This window comes from Geotrypetes seraphini, chromosome 2 (genome assembly GCF_902459505.1).
Source record: "Geotrypetes seraphini chromosome 2, aGeoSer1.1, whole genome shotgun sequence".
Taxonomy (NCBI): Eukaryota; Metazoa; Chordata; class Amphibia; order Gymnophiona; family Dermophiidae; genus Geotrypetes; species Geotrypetes seraphini.
This window is the reverse complement of record NC_047085.1, coordinates 204,825,945-204,849,679: the sequence shown is the minus strand read 5'-3', so window position 1 is coordinate 204,849,679 and position 23,735 is coordinate 204,825,945. Positions and strand designations below refer to the sequence as shown.

Sequence of the window (23,735 nt, the reverse complement as noted above, 5' to 3'; positions counted from 1 at the left end):
AAACTTAACCGAAAGCCCCTCTGGCTCGGCAATACAAAATTCCTCTCAGGAGGTACCTACAGAAATCTACTCCTGCCTTCTCTTGGCCTCCTTCGAAGCGGCCACAGCAACAGCAGCAGCATCAAACTAAGGCCCAGCCGCCGGCTCTGGTGAATACTGGGCCATCTTTTTGACAATTCCGGTCCGAGCCTTTGAGCTCCCTTCCTCCTGGAGCCTTCTCCCCCTTCCCATCGGGGTCGTCTCCATCATTTCTATGCCCAGTGGGAAAGTCTTACCACCGACAGTTGGGTGCTTTTTATCATCCGGGAAGGGTACTCCCTTCACTTCAGTCACGTACCTCCGGACCTGCCTCCAAGAGAGTTTCCTTCTGCTCGGCTTCAGCTGCCTCTCCTTCTGCAGGAAGCTCAGGCCCTTCTTCGCCTTCAGGCGGTCGAGGAGGTTCCCCGGACCAGTGGAACACCAGAATAAAATCCTCCCAGCAGACTCATCCTCCTTCTTGCCTCGGCCTCGGCAGGAGGCCGTTGTTCGCTTATGCCGGAGGGTTGCCCATCTGTCCTCGGCCCCGGCTCAGCTCATGATGGTCCTCCTAGGTCACATGGCCTCCAAGGTTCACGTGACTCCTTTTGCCAAACTTCACCTCTGTATTCTTCAATGGACTCTAGCGTCCCAATGGAATCAGGATCGGGATCGTGTCTCTCGATTCATTGTCGTGACTCCTTTGTTGAAGCAGTCTCTCCATTGGTGGATGCTTTCTTCCAATCTTTCCAGAGGTTTTCTATTTCATGCTCCTCCTCTGCAGAAGGTCCTCACGACGGATTCGTCGACCTATGCTTGGGGGGCTCATCTGGACGGTCTTCGCACAAAGGGTCTTTGGTCCAGTGCCAACCGCCTTTGTCACATCAGTCTACTGGAGCTTCTAGTGATTTTCCTCGCCTTGAAAGCTTTTTGTCACCTGCTTTGCGACCGAGTGGTGCTGGTTCGCAAGGACAACCAGGTCGCCATGTATTATATCAACAAACAGGGGGGAACGGGGTCCGGATCCCGGTCCCTATGCCAGGAGGCGATGCGGTTCTGGGATTGGGCCATCCACCGCAACATATTCCTTCGCGTGGTCTACATTCAGGGCCAGCACAATTGTCTGGCGGACAAGTTGAGTCGTCTTCTGCAGCCTCACGAGTGGTCCATCCATTCCTTGACCCTGCGTCGGGTATTTGTTCATTGGGGAACTCTGGACGTCGATCTGTTCGCATCCCCCCCTCAATCACAAGTTGCCCCGCTTCTGCTCCAGTGTTTACACCCCTCTCAGGCTTGAGGCAGATGCTTTTCTGCTGGACTGGATGCACCTGTTTCTGTATGCAGTCCCTCCATTCCCTCTGATTCTGAAGACTCTCGTCAGGCTCAAGTCCACGAGTGCCACCATGATTCTGATAGCTCCTCAGTGGCCCCGACAGCCGTGATTCACCCTTCTGTTGCAATTCAGTTCCAGGGAGCCTCTTCTTCTGCCTATTTTTCCTTCTCTGCTTACGCAGAGTCGAGGTTCTCTATTTCATCCCAACCTTCAGTCTCTGCACTTTACAGCTTGGTTCCTCGAGACTTAATGCCCTCGTTCCAGTTCTCACAGCCTGTGCTGGCAGTCTGGAGGCGTCTTGGAAGGAGTCCACTCACCAATGTTACCATCAGAAGTGGACCCGTTTTTCTTCCTGGTGTGCTACTAGGCAGCAGGAGCTGCTGTCTGCCTCCTTACTTGCTGTCCTGGATTATCTGTTACACTTGTCTGGCGCTGGACTCAAGTCCTCTTCGGTTCGAGTCCACCTTAGTGCCATTGCTGCTTTTCATCAGCCGATTGACGGGAAGGCTATCTCTGCTCATCCTGTGGTTTCCCGCTTCATGAAAGGCCTTTTCCATGTTCATCCGCCTCTTAAACCTCCTCCTGTGGCTTGGGATCTTAATGTAGTCCTTCCTTGCTCAATTGATGAAACCCCCATTCGAACCGCTTGCGCGGGCTCACTTGAAGTTTCTTACTTGGAAGATTGTATTTCTTATTGCTCTCACTTCTGCCCGTCGGGTCAGTGAGCTTCAAGTCTTAGTTGCGGATCCACCTTTCACTGTCTTCCATCATGATAAGGTGGTTCTCCGTGCCCATCTAAGTTCCTGCCTAAGGTTGTTTCTGAGTTTCATATCAACCAATCCATTGTTCTTCCTGTGTTTTTCCTGAAGCCCCATTCTCACCCTGGAGAAGTGGTTCTGCATTCTCTTGATTGTAAGAGTGCGCTGGCTTTGTACTTGAAGCGCACCGCTCCTCATCATCTTCTCCCCAGCTGTTCCTCTCTTTCATCCTAATCGCTTGGGTCGCTCTGTTTCTAAGCGGACCATTTCTAACTGGTCTGCTGCTTGTATCTCTTTCTGTTACGCTCAGGCTGGTCTATACCTGCCGGGTCGAGTCACGGGCCACAAGGTCAGAGCGATGGCGGCGTCTGTTGCTTTCCTCTGCTCGACTCCGATTAAGGAAATCTGTAAGGCTGCCACTTGGTCCTCGGTTCATACGTTTACCTCGCACTACTGTCTGGATGCTTTCTCCAGACGTGATGGCCATTTTGGCCAGTCCGTTTTGCAAAATCTGTTCTCCTAAATTGCCAACTCTCCCTCCATCCCATTCTGGTTAGCTTGGAGGTCTCCCACATGTAGAGAATATGCTGCCTGCTTGTCCTGGGATAAAGCACAGTTACTTACCGTAACAGGTGTTATCCAGGGACAGCAGGCAGATATTCTCGCAACCCACCCACCTCCCCGTGGTTGGCTTCTTTGCTAGCTATCTGAACTGAGGCCACGCTGAGGAGACGCATGCCCTAGACCGGGCGGGAGGGGCACGCGCGGGCCAATTGCAAGCTTGAAGGTCTTCAAGCAAGTCTGATTGCAAAAACGTCCACTAGGGGGCTCTGTCGGTGATGTCACCCACATGTAGAGAATATCTGCCTGCTGTCCCTGGATAACACCTGTTATAGTAAGTAACTGTGCTTTTTGTACATCTGGTGCCTTATGTACTATTTTCTGTCCTTGGCATGACTCCTTAGAAACATCCCCTTAAACTGACCGGCCTTATTCAGTTCTCTCTCAATAGCTTCTCCTTCTCTTCATCTCCACTGCTGCCTCCCAATTCATCATGTAAGTTATTGCCCTGCTTTGTCTGTAAGACCTGCTCAGTATCTTATTCTCCTTACCACCCATTTTCTAGCCACAGTATTTATTTATTTGATTTTGTAGCCCATCCTCCCTAAAGATCCCAGAACGGGTTACAAGTTTACATACATAATAAAGGTTAGTGAGAAGATCAGTGGCATAGTAAGAGTAGGAGGTGCCCCCACTCCTTCCTGCTCTCCACACCACACTCATGTTCTCCCTCCCCCTCATACCTCTATATCTTCACCAGCTTGAGTGGCTTTTCTCTAGCATGCTCCTCGCACCAGTGTTGGATTTCCCTTTGATGTCACCTCCTGGCCCCATGACCTGGAAGTGATTCAAAGGGGAATCGGGCTGCTGCAGGCAACAGGCAGGAGACGTTGCTTGTGCTAGCAGAGATCTACAGAGGTATGGGGTGGGGGGAGGATGGCGCAAGCATGGCATGGTGTGGCAGGGCGGAAAGGTATCTGCACCCCCACCAACACGATGCTGTTGCCCCCCCATCCCTCCTTACGATGCCACTGGATAAGATAGTTGGAGTAAGATCTTCAAATAAGGATAAGACAAACATATTTTGAGTTAATGATAAGATACGGGCACATTCTTCATATAATAATAAAGAGAATTTCAAGACACAGTATGGAAAATCGGATATATGCGCTGGGGCTTATTACAGCAACAAGACGATTGGTAAGGCACTTTTAACGATATAGGCACAGACACTTACAATAATAGGACAAATTCTGTTCGCAGCATGAAATCTAGCATATGAGTTGTGATTAATTGCAGCAACATAACAATAACTTGTTACAACAGTAGGAGAGTTTTGACAATTCTTTATAAATCATCCTTACCCCTACATTCCTACAACACGCGGCACAGTCAATCCGGGAGTGTACCAGTCTTGAATTCATCAAAAGACTCCGGTTCACAAATGTGGAAATAAGGGTAAAGCAGAAATTTACAGACCTGTTAGTCTTACACTGGTGTTGGGCAACATAATGGAAATACTCGTATGTTGAAAATAGAACAGTGCAGAATTTATTTATCTTATTTATTCCAGGCATTTAATATACTGCCCTTAAAGCAGTAGCAACATAGCAGAGCAGAGCAGTTTAAAAAAACAGGGCAGGGCTGGGAGGTAGAGCAGGGCATAGCCACACATCCTCTTTTTCTAGATGCAAAATCTGGTGGCTGAAATGTTGGTTCTACTTACTCAGATACAGCGAGACCCAGAAAACAACAACAATCACAATGTGGCCCTGTCTCAGGTTGCTTCCTTTGCTGCACAGGCCTTTAATGTAATGATTTGACCTCCATTCAAACCACCATATTTTGGAAGCAGATCGGGCTGTGATGTTTATGCTTTCTGTTTCCCATCACAAAGGTCAGATTGGTGAGGGAGCAGATGGCACTGGTTCTGTCTTTCCTTTTTCTCAAAATCCCAAATATTCCTCTCCTTTCTGCTCCCATTTCCCTCCTTTCTCCCTGACATCCTTCCAAGATACCTTCTCCAACCCTGTTTCCTCTTCCAGTTTGACTGGTTTAGCGACTGTTGGAATTTGCCAACCTGATGTTGAAAGCAGCTCACCGTGTGGTTTTCCGTGCGGTTGTACAAAAGTCCGACTCTGCCATGCAAACAGCCTCATTACTATTAAAATGAGGTAATTAATATTAAAACAAGCCATCTGATTGATGGCCTAACATTTGCAGTACCATAAGCAGACTGCAAATACTGACCGGAAAAAACTCACGGGTCTGCTTGTTTTTAATTTTTCTATGGGCACAGATGTTGTGTGTGTAACACACGCATCTGGCCATAAAGTTGAGCCAAGCCCCTGGGACATAAATATAAGCAGGAGGGATGCCCACTCCTTCCTGCTGCCGTGACCCCCCTCCTGTACTTTAATAAAAATCAACAGGAGAGATGCCCACTGCCCACCAGCCAAACTGACTTACTCCTCCCTCCAGGACCCCTCCCCTACTTTACAAAAAGTTGACAGGAGGGATGTCCACTCCCTCCTTCCACTGGATGCCATCTTGCTCTGTCCCCTGATCCACCCCCTCCACCCACGAACCATCCCCATACCTGTACATTAAGATGTCAGCAGGAGGGATGCCTAGTTTTTCCTGCTCGTAGCCCTGCCACTCCAAAAATGGTGGGCCTTTCCCTTCCTGGTGCATGTATTTTAGCGCCAGATTATCAAAACGGCTTACCATGGTCTTTTATGAGTTTTCTAGCAGTCTCTAATACTGCTATGAAAACATAGTACATCAAGGTCATTAATATTAAAATGAGCACTCCAAGCGATTCTCTATAATCACATTCTTTAATCTCACTGTGCCACATTTGCGACCAAAATTTGCCAACAGGTTTAAGCTCTTGAAGATCAGTAGGAGAGATGCCTACTCTCTCCTGCTGCATTGCACGATCGTCTGACACTGCTACCCCCCCTCTGCCAGCAGTGGGAGAGTGACCCACTCTCTCCCACAGTCGCCCAACTCCCCCCGTGACTCTGACTCTACATCCCACCCCCCACAATGGGAGAGATGTCTACTTTCTATAGACGTTGCCCAACCCCTTCCCCCAACAACTCCTCCCTTTAAGCAACCTGGGCCAATCAGAATCTTAGGCCCCGCACCGGGAAGGGGAAGGCCTGCTATTTTGTAAGAGGTGGGCCTGCCAACTGCAGCAGGTAAGCATCCCTCTGGCTGGACTTCCTGAATAAGAGAGGGGCGGGGGGTGTCGTTGGGGGCACAGGGGGATTTGTCAAGGGGTTGAGTAATGGCAGAAGAGAGTGGGCATCTCTCCCGCTGCGGGGGGGGGGGGGGTAGAGTCCAGGGCATGGGGAAAGTTGGGGGGGGGGTTAGAGTCCAGCACATGGGGAAAGTTGGGGGGGGGAGTTGGGCAACGGTGTGAGAGAATGAGCATCTCTCCTGCTGCGGGGTGGGGAGGGGTTGTAGAGTCGGGGGCACAGGGGGAAAGTTGGGGTTTGGCGACAGTGGGAAGAGAGTGGGCATCTCTGCCACTGTCAAGGGTGGGTGTTGGAAGGTTATGCGGCATGGCAGGAGAGAGAGGGCATCTCTCCTGCTGCGGGGTGTGTGTGTGTATAGTACAGGCATGGGGAGAGTTGGGGGGGGTTGGGCAACGGCGGGAAAGAATGGGCATCTCTCCCGTTGTGGATGTGTGTGTGTAGAGTCAGGGGCATAAGGGGAAAGTTGGGGGGGGGGAGAGAGTGGGTATCTCTCCCACTGCCACTGAGTATTGGGAAGTTGTATGACGCGGCAGGATTGTGGGCATCTTTCCTGCCGATCTTTGATTTGGGTTTTTAAAAAAAATTGGGTGTATTCTGTACATGTGCTGATCGTGACTCATCTCAAGTAAATTTAGCGAGTCTATGTTCTGCTCCGCGAACCTCATTTGCATGCACAGTTTTTGGAGAATGACTCGCCTATTTAAAATCGTCACAAGAATGGCTTCAAAGCAGCCCGTCAATTTTTACTGCAAAGCTTTGGGAATCTTCCCCTGAGTTTTGTGAGGGGCACTCCCTCCTCCCTTATCCTCACTTATCTCCTGCAACCTTGGTGTCATCTTAATATTCTTCTGGCAGGGCTGGGCCTGACCTCCCTTCCAGCAACTTTCTTCATTGGCATGAGTCTGGCCAGCTGTTCTGCTGCTGCTAGGTCATGGGAATCCTGCCTGTCTTTTCATGCTATTGCATCGTATGACAGAAATTAAAACTTCTTCTGTGGGTTGGATGTAGCCATGGGAAGGGAGAATGATGGTAGGCCTGAAAAACAAGCTTTTTGTTCTGTGGTTTGAGAATCCTTGATCTAGATATGTGCTATGCTTGAGGTTTTTAAGAATATTTTGAACCAGGCCAAATTTTTAAGAGCCAATTAAAACACAAAATGGCATCTTGACTTATGGCACTATTTTTGTCCAAGCAAGCTTTTTCTCTCCTGCTCAGAAGCAAGGCTGGGATCTGATATCATCAGGTCTCATTCATAGCTACATGGGGCATTTCTTATAGAAAAAAAATTTCCACCACCATATTTTCTCTAATAATTGTCCACCTTCTCTTTCAGCTTCGACTTGTAAATGTCATCTTAAAAGCCAAATTTAATTCTTCCAATAAAGCCCATCCCCCCAGAATTTGCAGTAATCAGCATTGCTCTCCTCCATCTTCTTACCTTTACTCCGTTTTTGACATGGGCCATTGTGGGGTTTTGAGCATGTGCAAATACTTAAGGCCCTGTACCAGCCAAGTGCGATAACCATGAGGACAGGTAAGATGAGAAATGTGGTGCAGTGGTTAAAGCTACAGGCTCAGCACCCTGGGGTTGTGGGTTCAAACCCATGCTGCTCCTTGTGACCCTGGGTAAGTCACTTAATCCCCCCATTGCCCCAGGCACATTAGACGGATTGTAAGCCCACTGGGACAGACAGGGGAAAGTGCTTGAGTACCTGAATAAACTCATGTAAACCGTTCTGAGCTCTCCTGGGAAAATGGTATAGAAAATTGAATAACTAAAATGAAATGAAAGTAGTCTTGAGGTGGAGGAGAACAGTGCTGGTTTCTTTGAAGGAGAGAAATTTTGACTTTAGGATGGGCTGTTAATAAAGTTCAGAAAACTCATTGTTTCTAATAATAGCCAGGGTGAATATTAGAGAGAATATGGTATTTTTTGGGTGAGGGAGGCAAGGGGTACGGAGGTTAGATTATGGATGAAGAGGTGGGAAATTTCACTCCTTTCATTTCCTGCCTTGCATATTCTATAATGTCACCATTTTTTCTCTCAAACCATTTCTAACCCCTATACTGCAACATCTCCCCATTGTCCTCTGCCCTACAGGTTGTACACAGTCTTCTTTTTGTACTGCATCCCCCCTATCTTTCTCCCTTCTGTTGCCACTCTTCTGGCTAATCAGAATCTCCATCTTCAGACTGCACCAGCAATAGCATAGGATGAAAATTTAAGGGTGTGGCTTGCAATTTGTACTTTGCAAGCCTGGGTCCATCCTAGGAAATGCCTGCAAGGAATTGGGCTCATTGCAGGTCCTGTGCAGCATTTCGGTGTTTTTAATTAGTGCGAAGAGGCATTGCCCTACAACCCTAAACTCTGCTCATGCTCTTCTGCATTTCCTTTCCTCCGGGCAATATGCCTAATCTTACTGCAGCAAAGGTTCTGGTCTGGGGTCCTGGCAGTCATGATGATAATCATAACATTCTCAGGTGAAGGCAGTGAACACTGCCTCAACAGCATTCCCAGCCAACCTGGAAAGTGGGAGACCTAACTTGGAAAATGAACTGAGTGCCTGTAACGTGGCAGTGCCAACGAAGCTACAAGGCTGATCCACGTTGCCCATTTAAAAACACATGGGGATTGATAAAGCAACAAAATTGCCTGATCTTGTAAAAAGCTTATTTTCAATGTAGTGTGTCCCTTGCAACAATAAAAACGATGGAAGTAAGTACAGTAAAGGGCAGGGGTTAAGATGGTAATGTTCTCCTCTAGTTTTCTTCTCTCTTCCTCCTTCCTTTTTATGCTCTTGTTCAGCCATTAGTAGGATGCACCAGGGAGGGGAAGTCCCACCATTTTGAAGAGGTGGGCCTGCTGGCCAGAGGGGTTTGGCATCTCTCCTGCCAGCCATCATGAACAAGGTAGAGGGGGATTGTCAGAGGCACGGGGGGGGGTTATTGATGTTGCGGTGGGCATCCCTCCCGCTGTCGAGAGATTGCTTTACGGCAGGATAGCGAGGGTGTCGGGGGGGGTGGGGGGGGGAGTGTTTGCTTGACGGCAGTGGCGAGAGGGGATGGGCATGCTACTGCTGATCTTTGATTGTGGTCCTTTTTTTTTTCGCCAGCAATCAGCATATTCAAATTTAGACCCTCTGTGAACCTCATTTGCATGTGCAGTTTTTTTAAAGAATGACTCGCCTTTTTGAAATCATTACAATAGCGGCTGTGAGAGCAGGCCCGTCGGATTTTACCATGAACATTAGAGAATCTTCCCCTTATTTTAAAAAAACTCAATTCAGCCTTAATACTCAAACCAGTATAGCCAAGGTGTAACATCAGTATTGTGAACAACAATGCAATATTAGGTTTTCAGAATCTAAGTTCTATAAACAAATGTTATGTTTTTCTGTGACATAATCTCTTTTATCTTTGTGAGGATTCAAGTTGGTAGACTGCAGCTGTGTGTGATGTGTCTGCTGAAGCGGTCCTGTACAGTTGAGACCCAGTTCATACTGGCGATGGAGATAAGGCTATCTTCATGGTGCTCAGTGTCAGCATTTGTACCTAACATCAAAAGTTCCAGTTTTCAGCAAATAACATATATGGGTTAGTTTTATTGCATTTGGGATGAGATGATTTTTTGGGGTGGGGTTTGAATTAACATGGGGGGCTCTACCCCCAGTTCTTTTTTCGTTGGTCCATACTGCTGATTGGATGGACATGACTTCTAAAGTGGAAGTGTATGGCCCTCCTATGACTGCATCCCTAGCTGATTTTGAACCTTGTGGGCTGGGTCTAGCTTTATTCAAATACCTTATGGTTCCAGAACTTCCAAGTTATCCAGTTCCAGGAAGGAGATTGTTAAATCAGTCCTAAATTTTTTTCCAGTCTCATCCTGATGCATTATGGGACCTGTTGCACTGATTTCAGTGGGTAGAATCATGGACTACAAATACCATGTTGCTTTGAAATATACCGTATTTTTCGGACCATAAGACACCCCCTAAAAAAAGGGGGTGCATCTACACTGCGCCCCCCCCCCCCGGAACTGACTGCAGTCAGTCACAGAGCGGCGCTGGACCAAGCAGGAAGTGCAAAGGTCGCACTCCTACATTGTGTGTCGCTCTTCTAAGACAAAGGCAGCCGTCCAGAAGACCGCGCTGGCCCACCACCACTAAAAAAGGTACCGGGGAGCTTTGGGCGGCTGTGGGCTACAGGCGGTTTCAAGCTTTGGCCAGCTGTGAGCGGCTGCGGGCTTTGGGCTTCCCAGCACCAGACACACCTATGTGTAGAGGAGGAAAAACCAAGAAGAAAAAAATTCTGAACCAAATTTTTTTTTCTTGGTTTTTCCTCTTCTACAGGTGGGTGCATCTTATGGTCCAGTGCGTCTTATGGTCTGAAAAATACGGTAAGTTTAAAACCTAGGTCTGGCCAAAAAGTTCCCCTCCTGGAACTGGATAACTTGTCAGCTCTGTGGTTCTTTAAGGCAGTGATTCCCAACCCTGTCCTGGAGGAACACCAGGCCAATCGGGTTTTCAGGCTAGCCCTAATGAATATGCATGAGAAAGATTTGCATATGATGAAAGTGATAGGCATGCAAATTTGCTTCATGCATATTCATTAGGGCTAGCCTGAAAACCCAATTGGCCTGGTGTTCCTCCAGGACAGGGTTGGGAACCACTGCTTTAAGGAGTCTTGTCAGTTTGGGCCAGTTCCAAACAGTTGAATGACTGCAAAAGGGATTAATTTCAGTAGGAGGTTGGGTGTATTTAAAAAATTTTTTTTAATTCGTATTGCTCTCGTATCACAACAAAATAATACATTGCCAGGGTTCAGCGACTTCCCTGTTTTGCTAGGAGTGAACACTGAACCTGCCTTTTCACAGGGACTTTCTCCTCTTGGTATAAGCTTTTGAGGAGTGGCTCAGCATCTCTACTATATAATGGCTCTGAAAGAGACTGTGTGACACCATTGTGTTAAATGCTTCAGAGTCCTCTGTTTTGGTGTCAGAAATATGGATTGCAGTGCATTAAACGGGATCAAGAGTGAATGCTTAGTCATGCTGGTATAAAAAGCACCAGGAGCCAAAGGAAAGCCTGCTCTTGCCAATCACTATAAATGATCTAGTTTAAAAATTGACCCCACTGTACCAATATAACCGCAGGAAGGCACTAGTTTTGTTTTGGATGTTGAGGACATAGAAATGTTGAAATATGTAAAATCCCAGGTCTTGGGTTTCTAGCATGTAAACCAATAAGAACCCTGTCAAGTGGTGTTGCAGGGTTTTGATTGGCAGAAAACTTACCTGAGCCTTAACAGTAACTGCTAATAATACAGAAAAATGTTTATCTGGACAGCTATGCGTTTTTAAAATTAAAATAGTGTTTACTATGGGGGTGTAGTGTTGTTGTTTTTTAACATATATATATATTAGTGGGTTTATAAACCATCATATTCTTATGTTATGCAATTCTAATATTTTGGGGTGGAGGCAGTGGCCTCTCCCTTACTCACACTTCCAGCTGAGTCGAAATCCATGCTAAATGTTTAAAAAGTATATTACCAAAATTATAGCCATAAAACTCTCAAATCCTAACAACTCAAGGCCAAACAGGCCTGTCTTTTTTTCAAACAAAATTCAAAATACAAGTACAGATATCTCCAGGAAGGTATATTAACTATTGTACAATGATAATAATGATATTATTAAATATTTGTTTATGTGGGATAGCCTCAGTGTGACGGTATAGCTGAAAAGAGCAATACTAAAAGCTCTACAATTTTGGTCCAAGTTTAAATAGTGGTTAGACTTGACTATAGGCTGCACAGTATCCCAGGATATCCCTAGTGTGCTTTAAATTAATATACATTCTTTGTGCACTAATCAAATAATCATGTACTGTACAGTGATAATTGTATGTATATATAAATATACACTCCCTGTGAATATTGTACAAAAATGTTTGTGAAAAGCCAGATAGATTCAATGAAAAAAATGTTGACTGCACTTAGCTTTAATAGTCCAGTCAGTGCGTCGATGTGGGGCACAAGTTGTCTGTATAAATTTTAGACTCCACTTGTACTCGCTCTACAGAGCTCCGTTTCGAGGAACAAAACCTTTTCTTCAGGAACCACCCGAATTAAAGAACAACGGCGTGAATGAATGCTGCTGAGGAACACCAGCCTTGTTATTGTTCCAAGTGTTTCTGGGTCATAAAGGAACAAGCTGAGAGGCACGCACTTTAAATATGTAACATCAGAGAGCAGCCAATGGGGACTGACAGAAGGAAATATAAAGCAAAAATATCCCAACGGGAACTTACCAGAGTGAAAATATAAAACAAAAACTCTCAGCAGAAACTGCAGGGGACAGTAGGGAACTGAGTATTAGAGAGGGTGAAATAGCCTGTATTGGAGTGTCCAAGTTCAGTCCTTTGACAGCTGCACCGTAAGTACTATGAAATGCTAGTGAATATGCATGAGATAAATTTGTATATAGGAGAGAAGGTATGCATAAAGATGTAGCTCATGCATATTTATTAGATAATCCTGAAAACTCAACTTGTTTAATATAGCCGCTTAGACTGAACTCGGACACTCATGAAGGAGTTGCAGGCTCGTTGCCTTTTTGTTCAGTGTTTCCATGTTGAATTCTGGAGCAGGATAGAGTTTTGAATTCCAACAGAACTGATTTGAAGCTTGTGATCTGAACTATAAAGACTGAGAGATTCCAGGTTTGAAGACTTTGTAACTGTGAAGTGGTATTAACATCCTACTTCCTCTTATCAGGCAGGTGGGGGTCAAGCAACCATCGGAGTATGAAGCTGTGGTCTTTGGTTCTGGCCTACCAGATGTTATTATTTATTAATCAAAAAACACTTTCAGTATGGGAAAACCTCAGTGTAGCTTCTCAATATATAATATTAATAACACTAAGGGCCTGTTTTACAAAGCCGTGCGGTAACGACCCCGAAGCCCTTAGAGATTTAAAGGGCTTCGGGGCTGTTGCCGCGCGGCTTTGTAAAACAGGCCCTAGATTGAAGCTAAAATATACATTACTTAATGCTTCTTTCATAAATATTGTAAATCAGTTGATTTTCATTATGGCCCTCTTTTACTAAGTTTCGGTAGAGATTTCCACCATGGTCCGAGGCGCTAAATGCTCATAGGAATTCTATGAGCATCGAAGCATTTACCGCACTGACTCACGCTAAAAATCTCTAGCACGCAGCTTGATAAAAGGGGCCCCTAGAGCACATTACAATTTTTGAATGGGTGTTATGAGTTATTAAATGTCAATATATTTCATGATATTGATAATGTAATAAAAATCAATTGGTTTAGAATATTATTATTTTTTAGGATTTATGTACAGTAGACTCTGTTAACCAGAACTCAAGCACCAGCAAAAAAAAAAAAAATCAAAGAAACACTGTAATACTTTAAATAAAAATGAAAATAAAATCAATTTCTGGCAGAAATTTAAGTGTAAACTTGGCATGCCACACTTGACTGAGTATGCCAACTCTTTGCCTACCACATGTCTGGTAGTTTGCCTGGAACGATTTTATGGCAGTATATCACAAACTGTGTGCTGCATATCACAAACTGTGTGCTGTATATCACAAACTGTGTGCTGCAGCACACTAGTGTGCCTCCTGAGATTTCAGGTGTGCCGTGAGACACCGGGAAGGAGGAGAGGCACCGGCTGACTGCTTACAGGACATGCCTTTCGTGACGAGAGGCACATCCTGTAGGCAATCAGCTGGCGCCCGCGTCTCTCCTTCTCTTTGCGCATCTTCCCTTCTGCCATCCCCCACTGGCGGCTCGGGGCCCATCTGTAGGGCCTTCGCGCATGCGCGGGCATCATGATGACATCACACATGCGCATGACATCATTGTGTTGACATCTGTTCATTTCCGGTTGCCTCGAGCCACGGCTAATATGTTTAGTGTGCTGCAGCTTGAGAAAGCTTGCAAGATGCTGGTTTATGGTATGGCATAGTATGGGGCATAGTTTTAGGCCTATTTTTAATAGTAAACTAAACTAAACCTTAAGCGTATTTACCGCATCTTCTCTATAAGGATAGAACTCGACACAATTTACAAGAGTTTAAGAAAGGAAAATATAAGAAGAATTAGTGGTTATATAGAAAGCAGCGGAATTTACATTTTTGAAAATAGCCACATTTTCAGATGTTTTCAAAATAATTGGAAAGAGCCCAAATTACGCAGCCGGTATTGGAATATAAAATATTTTTTTTTAGATTTTAAAAGTGTACTCCTCTTAAAACCTGCAGAATCAGTGATGAGTATTAGTGGGCTTTGACAATCAGATAATGCTCACTAGATCTTGCTGCTGATTGGCTGATGGAAACATTTATTTTCAGACTTATTTTCTGCAAATAAAGTTTAGTTTTCCTGGACTTTGTGCCTACTGTGTCTGTTACAAAACAGTTGTGTTGCAAAAAGCATACAGTTTCTTGTTGACAAAGCCTCCTTGAGCTGAGCTATGTTATGACTGCCTTAAGCTCACAGGTGGCAGGTTCAGCTGGAACCAAATGAGAGTAGGACTGTGGTACTTTCTCTTGTACAAAGGGAGGACAAGGGGGAGGGGGACATAGGTAACAGGTAGCTTGGTAACACTGTCTAGCTCTAGCTTAAGGATAAAAGGGTGATGATTTGCAGGTAGTCAAGCTTGTACAATTGATATCTAGGAATTCTGTTTAGTGCACAGGGCAATGGTAAAGACAAGGAAAAGTGATAGAGCTAGAACAGTGTAGATAGGGACAACTGGTTAGAGGGAGTTAACCAAAATTGTCCTTATTTGCTGGCATACACCAGTGCATAGTTTGCAGGTGTGGGAAGCTTGGAATATGTGCCATTTTTGCTCAGGACTTTTTTTTTTTTTCTTCTTTATTTTAGTGGTGCATTTTGAACTGTAGGGTTACCATATAGCTCCAGAAAAAGGGGCGGTGGGTTTGGCTATAGGAGCTAATGCTCTTGGTCAAATTTCACAATTCTGAGTATGTGAACATTTTACTTATTTTATAAGCCAGATATATATTTTGCTTATTTGCATACTGAGAAGACTTATCCAGTTATACAGTAATTCTTTGACTTCTTTGCCCTTTACGCTACGATTACACACACCCTCTACTATATTCAGTGTGACTTAGTTCAGAAAAAGGAGGACAGATTCAGACATATGGGTTTTACTTCCATTGAAAGTAATGGAATAAAGAAAAAAAGAAAGTAATGGAAGTAAAACCCGGATGTCTGAATCTGTCCTCCTTTTTCTGGAGCCATATGGTAACCCGTCTGTACAGGATTGTCATATTTGTAGCAACATTTCCTAACAAGGGGCCAGATTCACTAACCTGCCCAATTGGGCCCGATCCAGGCAGGTCTAACAAATTCACCAAAGACAAATATGCAGATGGAGGCGATCGGAGGAACGCCTCCATCTGCTTGCCCGGATCGCTGGTCTGTGCATGCGTTTTGTGTCTGTCTTTTTTACAGGGGTTTTTTTTTGCGGGCCCGACTCTCTTGCTCCTATCTCTGGTGGCGGCAGCCTCTTCCCTCCTTCCCTGCAGTGCGAGCCCGCGGATTTAAAGCGGGGCTGCACTGAAGCGTGCAGCCCTGTTTTAAACCAATGGGCTCGCACTGCATGGAAGGCTGCTAATACTGATTTCTGCTAGATGCAGCATAATTGGAAGTCAGGGAGCCAACAGGCTCTGCTCTTCCCCCTGCCCCATGGCTTCTGCAGCCCCTGGAACAGGCAGCGAGATTGGGGCAGCAGAGAGCAGGACAGAGTACAGGGTGGCAATGGAGCAGGAGAATCAGTAGAGAGGCGTGCGACTGGTCCCCAGCAGTCACTTTAGGAGTTGATCGGCCAGCCCAGTCGGATCGAGAATTTTGGTTTGTGAATCGCTGCCTTCCCTAATTTTGAATGTCCCTCCCCTCATTTGCACGCGCGGATCAGAGGATGGTCGGCAGAGAGGTAAGTGAATCGGGCCAGAGGGGAATTTGGTCACTAAGGGGTCGCAAACCGATCGGTTTGCTTTGTGAATCTAGCCCAAGGTGACCAGCACAGTTTGGGTAATAGAGAGAGGCAACATATTCAAATTCATTAGGTATAATTTAATTAAACAGCTCCTAAAACAACAATTTAATTGGCTGATGAACTGCCTTTTATGCTGCTTCATGTATCTTTGCATGTAGTGCTTTTGTTTATTGATTTACCAAGAGTAATGTTTTTCTCCCCTAGATTGGCGGGCAATAAATATTTCTTACAGAAAGAAATACATCTTGAATATTTTAAAATTGCTTTGCTCTTCCCAAGACGGAGAATTTTTATTAGGTAAAAATGATAAAATATCCATACATCCCTCACTATCCACCATTTTGATGTTGCCTTGGAGGGAGGAGGGAAAGATGCCTACTCCCTCCCTGCTTGCCTCCAGTTTCTTCAAGGTATGTCAGGGCCACGGGGTAGGCCCCTAGGCCACCAGAGGTGTCTCTGGGCCTTCATTGGTTGGGGGAAGTGTGATGTCTCTTAGCCTGCCTGGGGAGGTATCGGGGTCAGCCTGCCTCAGGGGCAGGATCCCACTGGACCACCAAGGCTAGGGTTTAGGGGGCTGGAGTCCACTGGACAACCAGGGACGTTTATTTCTAAAGGGCAAGAGGGGGTAATGATGGATTTGTTTTTTAAATATTAACTTTCCTGTTGGTACCTGAGCCAATCAGCACTCAGGCACTGACAGAAAAAAAGTGTGGAATAATAAGCAATTACTGAGCGATTTTAACTCGGCATGAATTTACGTGCTCATCTGAGCATGCCTCGCTGGATTTGCGGTAGAGCTTGCTATACCATGAATCTTTTGTGCATGGGCCCAATGGTGAGTGTATTTCATCTCTAGCAAGTTAAGTTCTGAAAAATATTTTCAAAACCTGGTTATTTTAACCAGGGCTGTGGAGTTGGAGTCGGTAAAAATGTACTAAGTTTGACTCCAGCTTCAAAATAAAAACTTAAAGCATTATAAAATGATAAAATTAACATATGTATTTATACATTAGAACATGAGCAAAAAATATATTTGTTCAAATTTCAAATATATTTTGTGGTCTATTAGTCCTAATTTTATACATGAAAAAATACCTTATGTTTCTGTATATAATCTAATTTCTTAGTTTTACTATATGTAGGAGTTGGAGTCGGTCAGTAGAAAAATAGGTGTTGAGTCGAAGGTTTCATGTATCGACTCCATCCTTGATTTTAACTAAATAACGTGAAATGTGCCTAAGGTCTGACATTTAATTCCAGCTGTTTTTGCTGGATTTGTGTTTGAGGCTGTTGGGTGACAGTAGTGTGTTAGCACTGGAACCCAAGGTAGGGTGGAGGGAAGAAGCAGGCCAGGGAGTGGCGCTCTGAGAGAGAGAGAGGGAGGCGTTTCTTTCCATCACCTCAGGACTTGCAATGTTATCTGAGCCATCCAGGCATATGACATCTGAGGTTGTGGGTTTAAATTGGGAGTGGAGAGGGGGAGGGGGAGAATAAATGTGTCCTAGAGAAAACATTGACTCACAGTAACTGTTGGTTTGGCCTTGATGTGGTTAGTTTCTGGACCATTCTATCCTGCTCTGCATCAGTGAGATGTGGATCCCAGATGCAAGGCCATGACATTTCCATAATGTTTTTGCCCCATCTTCCCTCCAGCAGCACAGTACAATCTATTAGTTCAGTTTTCCAAATGTTTTTCCAAGAGCTGCAACCAGGAAGTAGGTAGGATCAGGGTGTATATGATAACCATCCTGAAGTGCAAAACAATTGAATTAATGATAACAGAGGATGACCCTTTTTAGACCTTAGAATATGCTACTTTGTCCTATTTGGTTATAACACTACAGGTTTAATATTCTTATGTCCACAGGATTCAGGAACCAGTTTTCATGCAGGTGAAAATGATGCACTGGTTGCTTCTGTGGTTGCAGTGTATATTTAAGCTTATGAGACTTCAACTAGTGTGGATGACACCAAATAGGTCCATTGTTTTGCAAAGCTCACTTGTCTTGCTGTCTTGGGACTGGCACTATTAACTAGTTGTCACAAAGCCTGATGGGACAGTTAAAACCCCCAAAAAACATCCAAAACAAAACAAAAACCCTTATTATCTGGAAGGTTAAAAAACTGAATAACCAGGCAAAGGTTCTGCCACACTTCTTTATACAAGTTTATTTATTATGATTTATTTACTTCCTTTTTGAAGGAATTCACTTGAGGCAGTAAACAGCAAGAATAAGTCTAAACATAAGCAATAGACATCTACAGCAGTAAAATTATTCAAATTACAATCAAACTATGGCATAATTTGTAATGTAGCGATGTTGACACAATACATGGTAAAACATTTTAATATAAAACAGGCAGTTCCCACTGATAGTCGAGTGCAAACTCTATTCTGCATACAGGAGTCGGCCTCAGTAGTGGAGCCTACGCGTAGTCATATTCAATGACTGAGGTATTCAGCGTAGTTATATTAGCTCCTTTTTCTCCAATCATTGGCCTTACTCCAGTATCTTATTTATTCAAAATCATTAAACTCTACCTATTTTATTATAAAAGGTTTCAGTTAGCTATTTCTATTTTTTCATTTTTTGAACATTGTGTTAAAATTCAATTTTCTATTAACTTATAGCATTTACTTTCACTACACTCTTTCATATTTCATGAGACTACATTCTTTCATTTATCCCTCTTTACAGTTGCTGTCAATAGATAGTGTTAAGTGCTGTTAAAGGTTACTTATCTTTAGTCAGCGCTTGTATTTCAAAAAAGCCAACGTGGCCAGCGTTTCGTGGGCAAAGATTCAAACCCACTGCATCAGGGCAGTGTTTGTTGTTGTTAGCCCGTTCTTGAATTGATGTTAGACAGGTAGTCAGTTTATTCAGATCTGTGGGTAAATTGGGTTCATTGGGTATGAATCTGTGTAGATGTAGAACTTAATGTCCATTGACCAAATCAGCTTGACTAGTGGCTTGAAGAAGATATTGAATAGAATAAGTGACACTATCAATCCTTGTGGTACCCTATAGGTCAGAGCCCATGGTGGTGATGAGGTGCTGCCAAACAGTACGGACTAATAGGATATTAACTAAACAAGAGTTTAGTTGCTTGTATAATATTTTGTGTTGAATTGTTTTTTTTGTGCTTTTTTTTTTTAGCAGTTGTAAGAAATCAAAAACTTGAACATAAAAATGTAGCTATCTTGTCATAATTGTGATCAGAATTGTTTTTGCTTAGTTTGAAACTTAAATTTGGGCCATTATGCAATATTCCTGCTGTGTTGTACCTTCACAAAATATGGACATATTTTCTTGAAATGGAAGATGACTAGTCCTCTAAAGGGTTGCAATATGATGCTGTTTGCATTCCTGCATGCAGGTTTGTCAGCTATTCCTCCCCCCTCCTACTTCCCTCTCCTTCCTTTTGCTAGCCATGAAGATGGATCTCTGAGATGGGCCTGTTCAGGCAAACTCCTCAGCCTCTGAAGCCAGTGGCAGAAGTGCCAGGCCTCTGGAAGTACTGCTTTTTTGCTTGCTTCTTTAATGCTTTTTCTAAATTTCTTTGTGGTATGTGTGGAGAAATAGGACAGGATTGTTTTTTACTTGTCCTATAGTTAATATTGTACTTTACAAAACAGAAGGTGTAGTTTTAAAGTAGCCATAAATGGCTCAGTCTATTTTTAATACCATCTCTAAATAGAGATTCTGTTAATGCTGAGTAGTTTTGTTTCATCAAATGCTTAACATGTGACATGTTAAGAGCATGGCCTAATTATATGACCTCAAGGAAAAAATATCATTTAAAACTGCAGACTAACTGGTTGGTTTAAAATCAACCTGGATTGCCAAAGCAAGCAAATGATTTCCCCATTTTTGTGTGTGTTTTCCCCTTTCTTTTATTTTTATATTACTACTTTTACATTTAAGTTGTCAGTATTTGTACTTATCCCCATTTTCTTCAGTAGGATCTTCTTTCCATTTTCTGAAAGATACCCTTCTAGCTTTCACTGCCTCTTCCACCTTACCATTAAATTTACTGGCTGTTATTTGATCACTATCAGATGTGATTTAGTGGGTGGAATGTGTTGTATCTGGGCTTCCAAAATGCTCTTTTTTAAAAATGATGTCCATACCTCATGCAAACATTTGTTCCTGGTAAATGTTCCTTCGTTTTTGGGTTTTTTTGAACTATAATTTCTTCATAGTAATTTTTTCAAAATTAAATAGTACAGCGGTAGTTTTTCTGAGTGTTTTCTTTCAGTAAATGAATAATTTTGATGCTTGTTCATAGGAATGACTGTTTAGTTTGATTCCTGTGGTTGGAGAGGCGGCCTGTGAAATGATATTGCAAGCTTATGTTTTACTATTGTAAACTTAGCTTCAGTAAATGTGGAGCTTTTTTTCTGACTTTGATTGGTGTGGGGCTGTTAGTTTGCAATCGGTAAGGCTATTAACAGTGCCCTGTTTACACTGAAGTCTTTTTCTGCACGGAGTAGATGGAATCAAGTACATAAGCAGGTGTATTAATAGGCCTCCCCTCCTCCAACAGAAGAAGGGATTATTCTTTTTTTTCTGGTAATTGAAATTTCCAATTGTATTTATCAAATTTGTTAGCCTTTCTAATTTTTCTTAGAATTTCATCCTGATCATATGAACCATATTACATTCCCCCCACCACCACACACACACATACTATGCTTCTTGCCATCATGCTTGTTAGGGTCAATATTCAGAGGGGCTTATCAAAGCTAAAGAGGCTCCTATTTGGTTAAACCCTGCTGAGTTAGCATTACACTGATATTTACTGATACTTAACTGGGTAGCGCTGCTGAATATTGCCCTATTAGCTAGGTAAGCGTTAATCCAGGGGTGGAGTTTGAATGGATCCACAACTTAGTTGAGTAGTGATGATATTCAGTTCAATAACCAGTTAAGTAAGTGCATAAAGTTAGGATAGGAAAACAACTGTCCTAACCTTATTTACTGAGTGCTAACTGGGCACCAGTCCAAATATCGGCTGACACTCGGTTAACTTCTGGATGACTACAAATACCCAGACATTCATTCCAGAAGCCATGCATATCCTGGCTTTGAATATCTTGGGTTAGTTCCGCCCATGGCTGTGAGAGGCTTACAAGCTGCTTACTGCTCTGGGCTGAATATTGGGCTCATAATTTCTATCTTTAGAGGTAAAGGGTAACCGAAACAGGACTTTTGGTTACAACTGAAACCAGAGCCAAAACCAAAACTTGTCATTGCACCACCCAAAGGCTCTCCCCAGGCAGTGGTGTAAGGGGGGGCAGAGGGGTGGTCCGTCACAGGTGCCATCTTGGTTAGGGCGCAGGCACCCATCATCCTCTCCGCCCCCCTCCCCGCTCCTTCCCCGCGCCTCACTGCCTTGCGTAGGAAGTGATGTCAGAGAAGAGCCGATGCTGGCGCAGCTTGGGGGTTGCTGTTCGCGTCAGGAATGTTACAGAGGTACGGGGAAGGGAAGCGGCACACGTGTGGCAGGAGGGAGCATGGAAGGAGCATGTGGAAGTAGAGAGGGGGCAGAGAAGAGGTGAGGGAGGGTCAACACCGCCCTGGGTGCCTTTCTCCCTTGCTACACCACTGTCCCCAGGCCTATCATTAGAAGTCCTGGTGGTCTAGTAGCCTCTTTGGGGCCCCAGTCACTCTTGCCCTTGCTGGTCCCACAGTCATGGGAGGTCATGGTGGCCATTTTGAGATTGGAGCTGGCATGGGCAAGAGCAACAGGAGATTACTCCTACCACAAAGAGGCCGCTAAGCCACAAGGGCTTCTAAAGGTGGGTCTGGGGAGGATCTTCAGGTGGTGGGAGAGCAGCAGAGAGCAAGTGGTCATGTTGTAGTTAGGGAGGAATGGTTTCATTTGAAAATGTAACACCCCTTGGATTGCAAGTGTTTTGCAAGACAAGCAAAACATTTTATTAAATTTTAACTTGATATACAAGCAAGGTCTTGCAATACGAGTACATACAGAATATACATATCACATCATCACAACTGACCAATGGTTCTTCTCTCTCTGATGCTGCGGGAGTGTAGTGACTGTTCTAAACGAGCAAGGTCTTGCAATACGAGTACATACAGTATACACACATCACATCATCACAACTGGGCCGATGGTTCTTCTCTCTCTGATGCTGCCTAAAGAGGAGAAATTGGGCAATGCCAGTACCTAACCAATTCTGCCATCTGGTAAAGGACATTTTATGCACTTGGTACTTTTGTCATAGTCTTTTTAGAAAAAGAATGGGCTGTGTTCATGTGTTTTTTAAGTCTTGTTGAGTAACAAAAGTGGACTTGGCCTGCTTTTTGTTCTCAGGGACTCAGTTGTAAAATGTTTATTTGTGTTTACAATCTGCATAGCAGTTAACAGGGGTAATTTAGAATAATGTATCTCTCTATTTTAAATACTCTTGGGCTACTTCCAAGATATAGTTAATGTTAACCTTTGAGATTGAGAACATGCATCTAAATGAGCATTTGAGAGAGTCCATCCCCATATCCATTGAATGAGATGGGGAGGAGGCATGCTGATCTGAGGTTGCTCACAAATTACAATTTATATGAAGGCAAATCAAAAATTAAAGGCAATTGTTAAATTACGTGATAACTGGAACAGAGCTATTGAAATACAGCATATGTACTCGTACATTGCCCGTTGGATAGTTTGGCCAAGCATAGTGCAGTGCTCAACCTTTAGTTGTGTGGCGGCCACGCTGTCAGAAACATGGACGCTTCATTGCAAGATTGCACCATCGAAGAACAATGTGCAGTGGTGCGCTTTCTTTGGGCAGAGGGAGTGAAACCTTTGGAAATTCACCATAAGATACTTAGTTAGTATGGACATAGCACCATGAAACAATGAAAGGTTTATGAGTAGGTAAAAAGGTTTAAAGTGGGAAGAACAGGTGTAACTGACGAAGGTCATTCTGGTCGCCCATCAACATTGCGCACACAAGAGCACATTGACAAGGTGGATGCCTTGATTAGAGAAGACCGATAGATAATGGTGTCTCAGTTGACTGCAGATTTGGATATCAGCTATAGATCTGCATTTCCCATAATGCACGATGACTTGGGATATAGGAGAGTCGGTGCACGATGGGTTCCCAAACAGTTTACTGATCTGCACAAGCAACAGTGTGTGGAGGTTGCGACCCAGTTCCTGAGACAGTATGAAGAAGATCCGAGTATTCTGGAAAGAATTGTCATTGGCGATGAGACATGGGTGCATTACTGAGACCCTGAGCGCTAAAGACGAAGCATGATGAAGTAAAGCAGTGGTTCCCAACCCTGTCCTGGAGGACCACCAGGCCAGTCGGGTTTTCAGGATAGCCCTAATGAATATGCATTGAGCAGATTTGCATGTCTGGCACCTTCATTATATGTTGATCTCTCTCATGCATATTCATTAGAGCTATCCTGAAAACCCGACTGGCCTGGTGGTCCTCCAGGACAGGGTTGGGAACCACTGAAGTAAAGGAAGCGGTGCTTACCTGTCTTCGATAGCAGCTGAAAAACTTCTTATCTGCAGAAATGTAGAAGCTAGTTGAACGATATTACAAATGCGTCGTCTTGCATGGGGACTGTGTGGAAAAGTGATATGTTCAATTGCTCGCAGTTACTTCTATTAAAACCATTGAATGTATTTTGCCTTTTCTTTTTGATTTACCCTTCTGCATTCAATTCCTATTGTTTGTCTATCAACCCGTGGAGGGGAAAGGG

At 44.1% G+C, this 23,735-nt stretch overlaps 1 protein-coding gene across 8 annotated transcripts in view; it reads left to right on the top strand.

The window, feature by feature from the left end:
* RREB1 (ras responsive element binding protein 1) overlaps positions 1-23,735 on the top strand; it is a 305,141-nt gene that overhangs the window by 20,651 nt on the left and 260,755 nt on the right. For 2 of the 8 annotated variants that reach the window (XM_033934748.1, XM_033934742.1), the window contains exon 1: positions 8,276-8,649. The exons of 5 other annotated variants lie outside the window; for them this stretch is intronic. The gene's annotated coding sequence lies outside the window, so the exon portion shown is untranslated. Of the gene's footprint in view, positions 1-8,274; positions 8,650-23,735 lie in introns of those variants that run through there. One more of the 8 variants, XM_033934753.1, reaches the window with a different exon arrangement.